Raw genomic sequence first — 15,867 nt, 5'->3', positions numbered from 1 at the left:
CACACCAAATGCTGACATTATCCAGACATTATCCAGATTCAAAGAAGCACCCCCACATACCCCTCCAAACACCCCACCCACACACACTCCCTCCCCTGCACTTAATACAATATTCGAGAGTAAGACTTTATTTTGAGCTATTATGCAATTCCTCTATATACACTACTCAAAAAGCCATAAATCAGGACAAATATTTTTTAAATAAAATTAAAATATGGTATAGTAGATGTTTGATTTTAATACAATTTGTTTTTTATCTATAATTTGTTCAAATGCTGTCTTCTAAAAGATTTTATATGTGTGGTCCTCAACAGCTTACCAAAACATCTTAGGTGGCCCATGAGCCAAAATAATTGCCCACCCCAATCTATGTCCTCTTCAAACCTACATTCCCTACCCCTTACCACCAAACTGGACTTCGGGGGTGGGAGAGAGGGGGTATTCTCCACTCTCTGGTGTAAACTGTGCTACTGCATAGACAAGGATGCAAGATTCATGGGGTGGAGAGAAGCAGCAAATGAAAGCATGGGGCGCATGTCTACAGGTGCAATTATTGCAAAGCAATAAACTCCAGGCTGCAACTGAATTCCAGCTAGCTTCCAGCATCAAGGGCAATAAAAAGTCCTTTTTCAGATATGTGGGGAGCCGGAGGAAAAGCAAGGGCAACATTGGAGCCCTACTGAATCAGATGGGGCAACTGACAACTGACACCCAGGGAAAAAGCCTGTGCTAGTAATCGAGGCTGACCCCCCTTCGGTCCCTTCTTGCCCCAGAATTTGTGCTGGTATGTCTCTGGTGAAATCTCCAGATGGTATAAAACCAATGCCTTTACCTTATTATAGTCCCGTGCCTCTACCCTATTGAGAGCGCGGTAGGCGGCCTGGGCCGGCTCAGTAAGGAGGGGCCCCAACTTGGCCGCCCAGCTTCCCAGGCCCCATTTGGCAGTCGTCGCTGCCCGCTCAAATGCCTCTAGGTAGGCTTCTACATTGTCTTCAGCTGACATCCAAGGCAGCCCCGGGCCACCTCCTTCCGTTACCAGGGATGTCTGTTGCGCTTCAATCTTTTCACAGAGATCTTGTTGGCATGCAAACAGCTGGATCCTTGCTTCCACCCCTTGAGTCCATATCCTCATCATCTCTTCCAGCTGTACAGGAGGGACAGGATAGGAAGGTGGAGAACCTTGCATTTTTTGGTGTTGAACACCATCAGGTTCTCATCTGCCCATTTCATGAGTCTGTCCAGATCCGCCTGGATCACCCTCCTATCCTTAGGTATGCATGCTTTACCGCAGAGTTTGGTGTCATCGCCAAACTTGGCCAGTCCTTTTCTGACACCAATGTCCACATAATTGTTGAAGATGTTAAAGAGTATAGGCAGATATATGACGTCCATCTCTTTTCCTTTGTCCAAGTGATTGAAGGAGATGAGATTGGTCAGGCAAGACCTACCTGCAACAAACCCATGCTGGCTATCCCTCAGGATGTTGCCATCAGCCAGCTTGTCAAGAATGATATTTTTTTCCAAGATCTTTCCTGGGATAGAGGTCAGGCTGATAGGCCTGTAGTTCCCCAGATCTACTTTCCTTCCTTTCTTGAAGATAGGCACCATGTTGGCCTTCTTCCAATCTTTGGGCACTTTCCCTGATCTTGGGGGTCTTCAAGAGGTGCCAGGGTTGTCTGACCCCAGCACTCTTTCCTGCCCATAGCAGGGGGTTGGACTCGATGACCTACTGAGGTCCCTTTGGATCCTAACATCTATAAATCTATGAATCCTGAATTGTCCACATGATTGTTCTTAAAACAGAGAACACTTACAGTGGGTAAATTTGTACAAGTTAGGAAATCTCTAAGCTGAGCTCTTTTGAAAATAAATCTGTTGGTGGAAGAGGACTGATGTTAAATAAAACCTAGAAGAAATACCTGGCATCCCACCAAAGTAAAAAGGCAAGTTGTGTGTGTAAGAAATGAAAGATAGAGTTCAGAGTCTCATTCCCTTGGAGGTTGTTATGGTGAATATAGTATTCTTCCTTAACAAAGCAGTAAAGGTTAGGTACAGACATTACTGGTATAAGTAATTAGAAACTGGTCTATATCCAAAACAGAACAGACTTCTAGAACACACAGACTGGCTTAAAAATGGTGGAACCTGGCCATTGTATGTCACTCCCCCAGCAAAGGGTGAATGTATATTCTGTTCGTTACCCATCTAAACTATGCTGCTTACAAAAAACCATGCAACTTACATCAGTTCCACCTTGGGTTTTTTGAATGTCTGTACTTAGCCAAAGACTCTTGCCCCAAGTCACAGCCAATAAGAAAAAAAAAAACTTTTTCCTCAAATTCATTAAGAACTAGAGGACTAGGAACTATACAAGCAGGTAACAAAAATGACCATCCCTACTGCATACAGTTTTCAATTTGGTCTGAAAGAGAATGAGAACCTACAAAGAAAGAACTGAAAAACATCTCACATCAGACAACACAGCTCAAGGTTTGTTTGGTGGAATCCATCTGGAGATGTCAGCATTTGTAATTGGAACTGATCTAACTCTTGGCCACTTTCACACCTACACAGAGGTTTGTAGCAGATTTACTCATTTTAGATGAATTATTTTGTACATGGGGAAAAAGAAGCATAACAAATAGGCAGTATAATTAAATAGTGGATAATTGCCATTTTCATTTCTGCACTCTGCCCCAAGAAGATAATTACAGTTTATCTCATATCAAAATATTCTTGAATAGTTCAGTAGCAACATAACAAGGCTTGTCTCCTATCTTATATAGAAAAACACCAGTCAGCAAGTCATTTGGGCATGTGACATTTCATGGGATATTCTGGAAGAACCATCCTTTGAAAGTGTTTGTGAACAATAGCTTGGTAGAAGAAAAATGTCATCTTTCTCCCAATTTACCTTGGGCTGGATTTGTGAACCTTTTATTCCTACTGGTGCACAACTGATAGTCTGAATAATCTAACTGTCAGTGGGACAGTTTTTTGGGTGCAATATTCACTAACAGGAGTAAAGGGTTTGTAACCTGGCCTTTCATAGATATTGCAGCATAGATAAAAATAAGCCAATCTCCTCCATCAACCATCTGATGATAATAAAACTACAGCTCTGCACAACAGAACTAGTCAGTTCAGACTGCTAATTATATCTAGATCATGGAGGTAAATATACATGTGATGGCAGGTTGAAGAAGTTGTGTTCTAAAGAAGTTATATGATAAAGTTATATTATAAAGCCACAAGTGTGTAAAATATGATGGATGGTTCAAGGCAAACAATGGCATCTGGTCATTTTAGTGATTCATTGGTTCTCACTTTCCTCCCTTCTCTTCTCCTATTATATTATCTGTACTGAAGTAGTGTTGAATTGTACAAATAACCTACAAATATCTCTTCTCTAAATTGTTAGTCTTGATATTTCCATTCTATTCCAATATTGCATTTCTTGCTCACCTGGAATGATTTTTTTGTAATTCAATAGAAGACTTGGAGACAGACACTGAAGCTAGAAATGCAGGAAATGGCAGTTTTCCCCTTGCAGGCTGGCAGCATTCCAGCCTACAAGGGGCTGGGGGAAGCATGAGGAGGGTGATCAGGCAAGGGGCACCATGTGCATGTACACATGCACATGCAGAATCATAGAAAGTTAGGGTTCATAGATTAATAGGTTTCTAGAGTTGGAAGGGACCTGGTAGATCATCAGGTCCGACCCCCTGCTCCAGGCAGGAAAGAGTGCTGGGGTTAGGTAACCCCAGCCAGATGCCTGTCTAATCTTCTCTTGAACACCTCCAGGGTAGGGGAAAGCACCACCTCCCTTGGAAGCCCATTCCATATTTTGGCATCCCTTACCATAAAGAATTCCTTCCTTACGACCAATCTAAATCTGTTCTCCTTCAGTTTGTGGCCATTATTTCTGGTAACCCCAAGAGATACCCTGGTAAACAGAGTGTCCTCGATTCCCTGCTGCTCCCTGAGTTTGTAGGCAACCACAAAATTGCCTCTCAGCCTTCTCTTGCGGAGGCTGAATAGATTCAGATCCCCCAGTCTGTCTTCATAGGGTCTTACCTGCATGCCCTCAACCATATGAGTAGCTCTCCTTTGAACCCTCTCAAGGTTGTCTACATCCCTCTTGAAGTGCAGCACCCAAAACTGGACGCAGTACTCCATCTGTGGCCTCACCAATACCACATAGAAGGGAATTATCACTTCCCTAGACCTGCTTGTCATACTCCTGCTGATTCAAAAAAGAGTGTAGTTAGCTTTGCTTATTACCTCGTCACACTGGCAACTCATGTTCATTTTTGCCTCAACCAGGACTCTGAGATCTCTTTCCACTGTTGTGGTGCTCAGAATGGTACCCCCCAGTCTATAGGTGTGTTGAAGATTCTTTCTCCCCAGGTGAAACACCTTGCATTTATCCTTGTTGAATTGCATCTGATTCTGATCTGCCCACTTCCCCAGTCTGTTCAAATCTACCTGAATTCGCTCCCTGCCCTCCAGTGTGTTTACTATACCCCGTAGTTTAGTGTCATCTGTGAATTTGGACAAGGTGCTTTCAACACCTTCATCCAAATCACTGATGAAGATATTAAACAGTACTGGTCCAAGGACAGAGCCTTGGAGGACACCACTGCCCACATCCTTCCAGAGAGAAACCAACCCATCCACCACCACTCTCTGGGTGCGTCCCATAAGCCAGTTTTTCACCCACCTTACTGTGAAAAAATCCACATCACAGCTACTCAGTTTGCCTGTAAAACTTGGGTGTGACACTGTGTCAAAAGCCTTTTTAAAATCCAGGTAAATAATATCTACTTCCTCTCCTGCATCTAAGAACTTTGTGATCTGGTCATAAAAAGAGACCAGGTTAGTCAGGCAGGATCTGCCTGCTGTAAACCCGTGCTGGTTGCCCCTTACCATTGTGTTACCTGCTGGGCCCCTGCAAATGTGATCCTTTATGATTTTTTCTAAGGTTCTCCTGAGAATAGAGGTGAGGTTAACTGGCTTATAATTACCCAAGTCCTTCTTCCTCCCCTTCTTGAAGATAGGGACCACATTGGCCCTTTTCCAGTAGTCTGGGACCTGTCCCAAGTGCCATGAGTGCTCAAACAGCTGCGCCAGTGGTTCTGCTATGTCATCAGCCAATTCCTTTAGTACTCTTGGGTGAAGATCATTGGGGCCTGCTCACTTAAATACGTCCAACCTTCCAAGTGCCCCTTCACAAGGTCAGTGCTAACCGTTAGTGGATTTGTATTACTCTCACTCCAGACTAAAGACTCACTGGGAGGTGCATTTGTATCCACGTCCAGAAAAACAGAAGCAAAGACATTATTTAAGAACTCCACTTTTTCCATGCTATCAGTTATGAGTTGCCCTAGTCCATTCTGTAGCAGCCCTATGTTACCCTACACCTTCTTCCTGCTCCCTATGTAATTAAAGAAGGACTTTTTGTTATCTTTAATCTTTGTTGCCAACTTGACTTCTGTATCTGCTTTGGCCTTTCTCACTGTTTTCCTGCAAGCGCGAGCCAAGTAGATCTACTCTTCCCTGGTGGCTGCCCACTGCTTCCACAGCCTGTAGGCCTCTTTTTTCCTTTGAAGGCTCTCCTAGATTTCCCTACTCAGCCAAAAAGGTTTTTTGGCTCTTTTGCCTCCCTTTGTGTGTACTAGGATGGTGTCCCTCTGTGTCTACAGGATCAGTCCCTTGAGGAACTCCCACCCTTCTTGGACCCCAATCTTACAGATGCGATCACCCCTCAGTCCCATCCTAACCAATCTCCTGAGCTTTGTTGAAGTTGGCCTTCCAGAAGTCTAGCACTACTACCCTACTATTTGTCTGTCCCACCTTATGCCTATCATAAGGGGGTGGTCACTATCCCCTAGGTTACCTTGTACCTGTAGCTCCCCCACCAAGTCCTCCCCTGAGGACACCACCAAGTCAGGTAAGGCATCTCTCCTAGTAGGACTGCATACTTCCTGTGTTAGGTGCAGGTCCTGTATGCAGGTTAAGAACCATGTGAGCGGGCAGACCTGGCCGACTGCTTCTCCCAGCAGATGTCCGGGTAATTTAAGTCACCCATGACAACTAGGTCTCTTGAGCATGCTGCCTTTGAGAGCTGTTTTGAGAATTCTAGATCTAACTCTTCCACCTGCTGTGGGGGTCTGTAGTAGGGAGGGAGGGAGATGTAAGTTGTCCCATTCAGTAAGGATCATGGTCTAGAAAGCTGAACCGTGCATGGTGGCACCAGCTCTGAAGCCATGAGTTGACCTCCTCAATGCTGTTGCTGTGGTGCTGGCCGCAGCCACTAACCAGGAGGACTGATGAGAAGACTACTTGTGCCCCCAAGCTTATAAGCGTGTCTCCCAGAGCCATGTAGTCAGCCATGAGCCATCCCAGACTACTCCAGGCTGCATCATTCATTCCAACATGGATGAAGGCCATGGGGTAATAGTCAGTGGGCCTGATTAGGTCTGGAAGCCTGTGATGTCCTGAATCCTAGCTCTGGACAGGCAGCATACCTCCCATACTGTAGGATCCAGGTGGCAGGTGGCTCCCTCCATTTCTCTCAGCAGGGAGTCGTCCACCACAATGACTTGATGCCTTCTCCTCTGGCTACCTGGTTGCCTCTCAGCCTGTCTGGTGGTAGCTGTGGACATGGCCTCTGTTGCTGTACTCTCTCCCAGTGATGCTAGGGCATCATACCTGTTTCCCAGATGCACTGGAGGAGTTGTACCAGTAGTGCAATGTCTAGGTCTGTGATGTCTGGATCTGGAGGTGACCATCTTCCATCTTTCTGCATCAACTGCCTCCTGTGATGCCTTTCCTGCAGATGTGTGGTCCTGCAGAGAATGGAAGTACCCATCAATCTCTTCCTCAACCGCCCTGATCCCCTGCAGCCTGCTGACCTCTGCCTGGAGTTCCCTCACCTGCCCCTCCAGGGCCTCAAGTTGGACACACATGGGACAGGTGAGGTTTGGAAGAGACCTCAGGAGGTCATCTAGTCCAACCCCCTGCTCAAAGCAGAACCATCCCCAACTAGATAATCCCAGTTAAAGTTTTGTCTAGCCAGGTTTTGAAAACCTCCAAGGATGGAGTTTCTGTCACCTCTCCAAGTAACCTGTACTACCCCCCCCAGTGAGACAATTCTTCCTAATATCTAACCTAAACTTCCCTTGCTGCAACTTGAGACCATTGCTCCTTGTTCTGTTATCTGCCACCACTGTGAGCAATTTAGCTCCATCCTCTCTCGAACCCCTCTTCAGGTAGTTGAAAGCTGCTATTAAGTAATGTGCAGGGAGTAATGTGTCTAGTTTTGGGCCCTCCACTACAGAAAGGATGTGGACAAATTGGAGAGAATCCAACAGAGGGCAATAAAAATGGTGAAGGGGCTGGGGCACATGACTTATGAGGAGAGGCTAAGGAAACTGAGCTTAGGTAGTCTAGAGAAGACAAGACTGAGAGGGGATTTAATAACAGTCCTCAACAACCTGAAGGGTAGTTTCAAAGAGGATAGAGGCTAAACTCTCCTGAGGGGGACGGAGGGGGCAATTTGCCACCCCGACCGCTTAGCCAGGGAAGTCTGTTGCTTCACGTGGGCCGCATCCGGGACACTGCAGAGAAGATCCCAAAGCTCCTCCAGCCCACAGAACACTATCCTATGCTCCTTATTCATGTGGGTACCAATGACACGGCTCAGAGCACTCGCAGCCAGGTCATGAGGCGCTACAGGGATTTGGGAGTGGGGCTAAAGGGTCTGGGGGCACAGGTGGTGTTCTCGTTGAACCTCCCAGTCTCAGGGTATGGGCTGAGGAGGGAGAGGAGGATCCATGTAGTCAACCAACGACTGCGGCGCTGGTGTCATCCGGAAGGCTTTGCCTTCCATGACCACAGCCCACTCTTTGGAAAGAGGCAGCGAGCTGCTGGGAAGAGATGGCCTCCACCTCTCTCCCCTGGGGAGCAGGCTCTTCTCAGCCAGACTGGCTGACCTGCTCTACTGGGCTTTAAACTAAGCCCGTTGGGGGACCTGGCTAGACAGAGCTTAGGCCATGATGATATAGCTGGGGATGGTCCTGCTTTGAGCAGGGGGTCGGACTAGATGACCTCCTGAGGTCCCTTCCAACTCTCATTTTTTATGATTCTATGAGGCACTTCAAGCCCCTATGCCCTTGTTGGTGCCTCGGCCTTCCCAACCTCTGCCCCTTTTTTGTAATTTGTCCCTTAGCCTAGGCTCAGTGTACTGGACCTGGATTCTGGGTTCTAGCCCTTTTCTTGTTCTCAACTTTGGTCCCCTGGCCCTGGTATCACTTGGGCTTGCTGGCTGGTCTTCAGGGAAGCCTAAAGCTGCTAGTGTAACTGCTTGTAGCAGTGTCCCTGCTAGCTCTGCCCTATTGTACTCCTGTGGAGTAGCCAGCTCTGCACAGCCTCTGGCCATCTAGATGCCCTTTTCCCAGCTGCCAACTCACCATAGGCAGTGTTTTCCCCATATCTAAGGAACTCTGCACTGCTGTTTTCTCCTTAAAGTAACAGGGAGTCCCTGGATCCCTGTTACAGGTGATCAGAGAGGTATTCTGCTCCTTTCAAGAAGTTCCAAGTGGCCATAGTTCATATGTATCTCACCATGGTGAATGTCCTGGGAGATCAGAACTTTTTAGCATGTTAAAAAGCAAGATTCATTTAAGACAACTGAAACTTGCTGAATAACAATGTGAGAAAACCCTAGTTTTCTACAGGGTTTGCTATAGAAATTCAAATCAGCAGTGGTGCTCACTGCAATTTTCTACCTTTTAACCAAAGGCTTCTTCTGCAAAGGATTCCTTGGTATTTGGGTTTAAAGGATGCTTCTATGTCTGAGTCTGAGCCCCATTTCTGCTATAATGTCTTCATTAAATCTCAAGGAAAACTTCCTAAATGTAAGGACAGCAGGACGATGGAACAAGCTCCCTAAGGAATCTGTGGAATCTCCCTCACTGGAGGTGTTTTTCAAGGCTAGTAGGCATCTGTCTGGTGTGGTTTAGGAACTCTGAATTTTGCGTCTGTGAAGGTGGGTGGAGTAGATGACTCCTGAGGTGCCTTTCAACTCTGTGATTTATGTTTGATTGTCACTTGTGTGCAATTTTCTGCTATAGTTGAGGAAGCTTTTATTGTCATCCTTCCAAAAGCTTGTGTCTATATAGACAATTTACTGCTGCATTTTTTGGCAAGGAGCGCTGGATACAGAACTGAAAATAGCTGAGGCAGGGAGGCTAGCTGGACTGGTTTTTATCTGCATTTTCTGGCCCAAAGCAGTTAGAAAATGATGGTAGTAAGAACTACAATATATGGCCCCTCTGTGCTTGGGTTCAGCCTACACTTGCCATTAACAACAAGCACCTGACTATTTCTCTCATCTCTTGATAAAGTTCTGTATCCTATTGGCATGGTGGCTGCCTTACTCTTTCTTTCATTGTGGAAGACTAAGTAACAGAAGCAAAATAAAGCATCACTAGAGAAACTGATGCAAACAATACTCCTGTTATTAATTAAAAATAAAGCCAGTTGAGTAGTGCCAAATATTTCTTGCAGACACTTAACTTTGGCCATACTCACTTCCATTTTGTGAGTATTAGAGCATGGATTATGAGCTCTTTTGAATGAGGATTAATTTATTTTTATATAGGATGGAAAACTTTGCAATGCAATGAGGGAATGGGGTTCCTGAAACATCTTAGGTTCATCTTATTCCTAGTCATTTTCATTTCAGTTAGGTGGCACTACCCAAATGATGTCAAATGGTTATTGAAGAAAGGAGGCTCCTAAAGATTTCCTTGCCCGAGGCAAACAGCAAGGATCAGCCTAACCAGCCCAAAACAAAGAGCGGTGTTCTTTCTTCTCTCCTTTCTGACAGGCAGGCTCTCCACCAGTCTCTCTCTTGAAAGAAAGAGAGACAAGAGAGAAGCATCTAGGGATAAAAAGTAAGGGAATCTACCAAACTGGAATGGGGAAGGAAAGTGAAAGGTGAAGCTGAAAAAGGAACAGACAAGAAAGAGCTACAAAAATGAGGTGATAAATGCCTTCAACTGACAGATGGAAGAAGCTATTTGCTTTATCAAAAAGATGATGAAAAAATGACTTGATGATGGTGTACAAAAGCCTACGTGGAGATAAAATAGCAGGTACTAAAACAACTCTTTAACCAATACTGTCTCATTGTTTAGTTGTAATTCCCCATCTATCTGTCATATAAAAATAGGTAGTAGAGATGAAGTAAACAGAGGAGACTGATGGGGCTAAAACAACAGAGATGCACCTGATTTGTTTGTAAGTAATCTGCAATTTTAGCTGCAAAGCTTGCACACAAACCAACAGCAAACTATAATGAAATGGCAAAAACCAGAGCATTCATGTACACCTCCACGTGGATACTATGTTCCAATTTGGAACAAGATTGACCTGAAGGCTAGATTCGCATTACAATAAGGCCTGTTTACACGCCCTGTTGGAGGGAATGTGGCATCTGGATAGAGGAGAAATTGGCCTGAAGTTCAGAGCTGGCTTCAATTCTAAGCATTCCCAAACTTTGTGGGGGTACTGATGCGTTGTTTTAGCTGAGGCTCATTGTTTCCATAGGAGTTAAACAATCTTCTTGATTTTCAATAGGCAAAAAGAACTTGAAATTTGAAGCTTGGGAAGATTGATAGGGAATGTACATTTTGAACCCTTATTGTTACAGTTCTGGGATTCTCAGAAGCCTTTACAAGGGAAAAATGTTTTTAAAAAGCAGCATCCATTCCAGCAGCTAACTTGCTTTAAAGAAAATTAGGGAGGGGGAAAAAAAACAATAGTATTATGAGGTCTCACATCTGTTATTACCATTCAGGGAATTTAGCAGGACTGGTTCCCAAGGGCAGTCATGACACTCCCTAGTAGTTGCATGTCTTCTGCCTACTCCAGCTTCTCGAGGTAGCTCGCCTTTTCCTTTCGCCTACCATGCCTTGATATAATTATTTTATTGTAGGAGGCAGGCTGGCCCAGGGTCCCAGAGTAGGCATGAGCCTGCTTTGGCTAGCAGGTCCCTTGAATACCTGGCTGACCCCCAATCCTGTTCTTTAAACCCTAAGTGGGGGTTCCCTTTGCCCCTGTCAGTGTCTCAGGGCACCAGCTGCCTTAAAGGCTATTTGTGGCCTCCTTCCGCTCTTACAGCAACACCCATGCTTTGCATACATTACACCTTACATTGTCCAGTGGGCCTGGTGACCCTGTCTGTTAATCAACAAATCCACCTAGCTTGCCAAGCCTCTGGCCCCAGCAAGGCCTTTGACCCTAATCTGACTTCCAGCTGTGCTCAGCTTCAGCCTCTTTCCAGGCTTTAGCCCCCTTGTCTTAAGCCTCCCTACTATAGCTTTAGCCTCTTGCTCTCTGGGGCCCTGGTCCCGTACAGCTACTGTGCCTCCTCTCTCAGCCTTTAGCCTTCTGGGTCCCTGACCCCAGGTTAGGCTGCTTCTACTACCTGTCTTTTCTCTTGGACCCTTGGCCCTAATCCCTCCCTGGGCTTTGGCCCTTTTGGCTTAAGCATTTTCTGGCCCTAGTCTTCTGCTTCCCAGGCTCCTGCCACTCACATGGTTGCTGTAACCCTCTCCCAGCCCTCAGGCTTCTGGGTCTCCGACTCCAAGCCGGGCTGCCTCCGCTATCCAGTCTTCTGCCCTCAGGATCCCCGAATCCAGGCTGGGCTGCTCCCACTGGACTTGGCTCTCTCAGCCTCAGCCTGCACCAGCTTACAGCCCTCTGGGTCCATGACCCCAGGCTAGGCTGCCTGATTCTGAATGTCCTGCCAGGCACCTGTATGTGGCCTCCAGACCTCCCTTGTAGCCACAATCCAGTTCTCCAGTTCCTAATTAGAACATAAATGCAAGTTTATTGGTTGTATAACAAAACCTTTCCCCACACTGGGGCATAAATTTCCTGCAAGTTATGGAGCTCTATACACATGCAGGGAGCCTGCTCCAACACACTGTAATTCCAGCATGCCAGAGCAGACTCAATTAATTGAGTCTGCTGGAGTGTGGTAATTACTGTGCTCCAGCAGCCTCCAGTGTCACGCGTATCAGCGTCATCATGCTGAAAAATGGCAGTGGGGCACTTTAAAGCTTGTTTGATAAGCTTTAATTCAAAGCACGGTGCGAGGCATTTTTCAGTGCGAGAACGCTGATGCATGTGATGCTCTGGACTGATACATGTGATGCTCTGAGACAAGTACTAATTAAAGCGCCCCCCATATGCCTCGTGGAGCATGTGTATAAAAGTCCTATAAGACCCCCTTCCTCTTTACTTGCAGGTATCAGGGACTTATTAGATGCCAGTCAGTCCTTCTCCTGCAGTCATGTTGATCAAGAGCTCCTTTCCCTGCTGCCTGCAGGGCCACACTGATCACCTGGTCTTAGTCACTGGCTTTATGTGCCTCCAAAGCCCCACCTCTTCCTGTCAGATGGCTCTCTAGCCATTCACAAGAGTTTGCATTTTGGCCTCATGACAAGTCTACCTTTTTCTGTGTGGCAGCTTAGCCTAGCTGCTTAAAGCTTCTTCTCCTGGGCTGCCTAAATGTCTGCTGCTCTCTCCTTAAAGTAATAGAAGGTTCTGGCTCCCTGTTACAGGGAATTAAGCTGTTAGGGATGAATAGGAGTCATATATTGAGACTGTATTTTCAAGCACTTTTTTGTTCAAGTGGCAGTAAGATGTGGGGGGTCACACTCTTGCAGTAGAGTAGCAGTGCAGCTCTGTGCCTGAGGCTGCACCAGCACTTGCTGTTCTGATTCAGTGGCACAGTCAGCTCCACTGCGGTAATGACTGCTTTTGCACCCCCTCCTCACCCTGAAAAAGTAGTGCCCAGCACTCCTATCCTGGTTGTCCCCTGCTGTTTTGCTACTTCACTCCTGTGGAAACAAAACTATAGACATTCCTGAACACCCCCCCCCCCCAAAAGAAAGCTGATTTTGGCATTAGATGCATTGTATATGGTAGATGTTTGTACACTTTGAATGGGCACTGAGAATAAACTGTATAAACTGATAAAGAAAATCCCAGGTCAAGCTTGATCAGACCATAGAACGAGAGTGGTTTCTACGGTGATAAAAAATTTCAGTACTTGAAGGTATTGTGTGTAGGTGGCAGTGAAAGTCAGTTTACTCCTTGCAAAAGTGGTTAGTTGCTTTGGTGACTGGTGCACAGTCTGAAAAAAGGCCCCCCATGAGATAGAAGGAACAGGGGATATGAGTTATACTAAGAGTAAGTGAAGAAAGAGATAACAAATGAAATTGTGTCAAATATGACATATTTTGGTGATTAGAGAAGCAGTTCAATCCTTTTCTGTACTAACCAGCAGAGCTGAAATCAGATAGCTTTATTAGATAACCTGATGAAAATCAGGAAATTCACGTTAAAGGCAGATTTCCTGTTCTTGAGTCATACCGAAAGAAACATCAAAGCAGAGAGGTTGTCATAAGTTAAGATGAACTCTGCGAGGGTTGTAACCCATTTTTTGGGTTCCAGGCCATGTGGGTTCACTGAACAAGACAGCCTGTAGCTAGCAGTTGGCTTCATCTGCAAGATTCTGATCCATTTTTGAAAACCTTCAAGGTGTTCGGATAGGTGTCAAGGTCTGTATCAAAAATATACGATTGAGATACACATAATATGGTCCAGGAATGGCCAACCTGCAACACACAAGCCACAAGTGGCATAGGCAAACACTGTGTGTGGCACACAGCATATCGGGGGGGGGGGTAAGCCCAGGGTTGCCAATCCAAGACAATCTATAACCTTTTACTGACAACCAAACTTTTTTACTGACATATGTTTTACATAATGTAAATATACCCTTCTGCTGGGCCCTGGACAAGTGTGGGTTTCAAATTTAGGGGTTTAACACCAACCACAGTAAAAAGTTTTCAGATTGTTAGTAAAAAAAAGTCTTGGTTTAGCAACCCTGATTGACTGCAGCAATGGTTTTATACTGTAATAACCCTATCCCAAGGGTTCCCTACTCACTCACATTCTGCAACCTGCAACTGTACCCCACAACATGTTGAACCCAAGCCATACCCCCAATTCAGCTCCCTGCTTGCTGGCAAGGACCCCCCCAGAGGAGGACTACTGTCTGCCTTCATGTGAGATAAGCAGTATTATAGGCAGAAGAGATATGGCAACAGGAGTAGTGGTAGCAGCATATGGCTAGGGGTAGGGAAGGGGGCTACAGACTCCTGTGAGTCACAAAGCCCTAACAAGAGCTCCCTTCAGGGTGTTATGCTTCCTCTCAGACGCAAATTGGTATTGCTGTCACCTGTCCTTCAACACTGCCTTCAGCTTCTTTCTGGTGATGGAATGTTAATCAAGCTCTAGTTGCTTAATGTTTTTACTGACAGCTCCATTTTTATGGCTTTTACAAACTTGTGTTTTTAGGTTTGTTTCTTATGCCATGTCCATACATTTACAGGCAGTTGGCAACCTGCCCCTGACAGTCTATAAAATAAGCCTCAGCAAATATAAGTGAAAATGCTAGAATGAGTAAGATTAAGATTGCTAGAGTCGTACTGAACAGACCAGCTGACCAAATCTGCAGTAGCAGACTGTTCAAGCTCCTGCTGAATGTCAACACTCTCACTGATTAGCTGGAGCAAAATTAGGGCCTGTGTGAATGGGCAGCTGCTGGAGTAAATTACCTCCCTCTTCCTCTGCCTCAATTCAGAATAGTAGTCATGCAAATACTGATAATATCATCTTACCATGTTGTGTCCTCATAAAGGCACAAGACCCTAGCATGAGGTTTGAAAGCATACATGCTCAATAAAATAGTGTGATTAATACTCCGGAGGCACTTGGTCTCCTTGACTACCCTGTGGCTCACCCACTGCAGCTGGCTAGGGGTATTGGGGGTCTGCTGAGGTCATCTATCAGCAGCTGAACCTACTATTTTACTTAAGAAATAAGGAGGGAAACAATGGGAGTTCTGCATGAAACTGCTGTCTGACACCAGAAAGTCTGCTCTCCTGCTGCTTCTTCCCATCACGCAGACCCTGTCCCATAGGCAGAGGACTCTGCAAGATTTGGTGATGTAAAAGAGTATTGTGGTGGCAGCTGCACCTTTCCCCACTTCCACAAGGAAGGGAGGAAATACATGTTAATAATTCCTCCATGCCCAAATCAAGAGAAGCACAATGTGGCCCTTCACGTGTTTACAGGTTGTACGTATGTCCACTAATAATTCTCATAAAACTTGCAGTTAGGACCACTGTTTGCATTTTATAAGTCAAGAACACTGAAGCAGAAAGGTGAAGAGGAGTGAATTGCCCAAAGCCACATAGTGAGTCACTTGGCAAAAGTGCAGACTGTGGAGGCTTTTGCCTTCCTCTAATGGGAGACATGGTCCCCTTCCTTGGATCTTACCATGCTTACCATCTCTTGAATATATTTTAATAAACTACTTAGGACTTTGCAGTGGCAGGATATCAATGGTGCCCTTACCCTGCTGCTTTACCTGTGGCAGTTCAGGTGTCTTTGGCTTGTTGCAGCAATGTGTCTGGTAGCTATATGACACCAGTTCATATAGTTTAAGAACACGTTAGATCAGTAGTGCTCAACCTTTCAGACCTGTGGGGTGCAGGGCCAGTCAATGGGCCAGATGGAACCCCAGACACCATGATCACCGGGGATTCTGGTTTTCTCTGATTAAAAATATCAACCCAACATCCACATTTTTCCATGATCAAAATGAAACGCCACTAATACACACACACACACATTTTTGATCAGTGAAAAATTTAAATTTTGAGTTACTTTTTTCTGAAAATTGGGGATATTTTTTATCATAGAAAACCAGGATCCCTG

General features: G+C 45.5%; 1 long non-coding RNA gene across 3 annotated transcripts in view; it reads right to left on the bottom strand.

Moving 5' to 3' along the window:
- LOC149872658 (uncharacterized) overlaps nucleotides 1-15,867 on the bottom strand; it is a 233,820-nt gene that overhangs the window by 107,684 nt on the left and 110,269 nt on the right. For 2 of the 3 annotated variants that reach the window (XR_016440197.1, XR_016440201.1), the window contains one exon: nucleotides 93-6,851. This is a non-coding gene — a long non-coding RNA (uncharacterized LOC149872658). Of the gene's footprint in view, nucleotides 1-92; nucleotides 6,852-15,867 lie in introns of those variants that run through there. The other variant, XR_016440206.1, reaches the window with a different exon arrangement.

Source organism: Crocodylus siamensis, chromosome 1 (assembly GCF_052110815.1).
Source record: "Crocodylus siamensis isolate JL-2025a chromosome 1, ASM5211081v1, whole genome shotgun sequence".
Classification (NCBI taxonomy): Eukaryota; Metazoa; Chordata; order Crocodylia; family Crocodylidae; genus Crocodylus; species Crocodylus siamensis.
The sequence above is the reverse complement of the archived record's forward strand: the minus strand, read 5'-3'. Positions and strand labels throughout refer to the sequence as shown.